The following is a 1,481-nucleotide window of genomic DNA, read 5'->3' on the forward strand; positions in this document are numbered from 1 at the left end:
TTGTGGGCTCTGGGTTTCCCTACCTCCAATCTAATTAAAGTGAAGGCCATTTCTACCCTGACTGAAAACACATTGATGGGCGAGCTCAGAGGGCACAGCCAAGGCCAGGGAAAGTGCCACAAAGCCCCCAGTGTCACCTGGGCTCACAGGCGGTTCTGCTCGTTCATTTGTTTGTTTGACTGAGTTTCTTACTTTATTTTTTTTCAGCTTTTAGGAACTTTATTTTCCTTCCACCTTTTTTTTCCCCTTTGCTCGGGTGTCTGCAGAGCAGCTCAGGACCACTCAGTGGTGGCTCCAACCCATTTGGTGTCCTGCGCTGTGGGAGCTGCTGACCAGTCCTCAGTGGCCAGCTGGGCACTCCAGTCTTCTCTCGGGGACTTCTGGGTGGCTACAGAGGGCACCTACACCAGGCTACCACCCCAGGCTAAGCAGCAGTGAACTCAGGAGCTGGTGCGGTTCATTCACCCTCCTTGGTCACAGCCTTCACAGTAGCAGCCTGCTCCTCCTTCTCAATCTCCCCTGGGTCTCTGATTAAGTAAAGATCAGGCATAACTTCCATGGTGCTCATGGAGATATTGCCACACATGTGGAATACTTCTCAGGCCAGCATCTACCACATCCGACTCATGCAGTGAGCAGCCCTTGCTATTGCATGGGATGGCAAGGTCCATGTAGCACAGAAGACGGTTTGTGTTACACAGAACAGTGGTGGGCAGGTTGACACAAGAGGCCTCTGTGAGTGACTGGTGGTCAGCCCTAGGATCGGTCACCACTAGTGGCTCCTTGAAGGCTGCTTAGATCTGGTTAGTGAAGCAATGAGAGTGGCTCCAATGACAGCTGCAAGCTTCCTTACGGGTTACAAGGGCGTTCCTGGAGGAGATGATGATCACATCCCATCATGAGTTCTGTGGCAACAATAGCTCGAGTGGAAAACAAGAGTTTCTCCCAAGTCCTCTTCATAGCATGATGTAGATACTGTCACTCTTTCTCCTGTAGATGGACTGCTCTATCTGAGTGCCAAGGTGGGTGCCATCTAAGTGGGTTCCCATGGCAAGGAGTCTGAGGACAAAGTCCTCCTTCATCTGCAGGACGACCAGGGCTCCAGACATTGTGTAAGTTTCCCTTTAAGTTATGATGGGCATCAAGAACAACTCCGTACGGACCCATTCTTAGGCAGTGTGGAAACCCTGACCGAGTTTCTTCTTTTGTTGTTCAATAATTCCATTCTATTTGTGTTGAGAGAGGAGGCTCTGTCAACTACTTCACTTTCATAAAACTTGCTTCAGCTACATGTATTCCCAAAGAAAACCAGTGATTTTAGAGCACTTGGGTATGAAGGAGTAGGAAAAAATCAAGGCTAAATTTAGCAAAACAGCAATGGCGAGACTGACATTTTACCCTCAAAAACCAAAAGCATTCTTCAATAGGCATTATGAACTTACACTGAAGATCTGAATCTTTGATTTGAAAAATCTACTTGT

At 48.2% G+C, this 1,481-nt stretch overlaps 1 pseudogene; it reads right to left on the reverse strand.

The window, feature by feature from the left end:
• On the reverse strand, positions 205 to 1,184 carry Gm18085 (predicted gene, 18085; annotated as a pseudogene).

Source organism: Mus musculus, chromosome 18 (genome assembly GCF_000001635.26).
Source record: "Mus musculus strain C57BL/6J chromosome 18, GRCm38.p6 C57BL/6J".
NCBI classification, from domain to species: domain Eukaryota; kingdom Metazoa; phylum Chordata; class Mammalia; order Rodentia; family Muridae; genus Mus; species Mus musculus.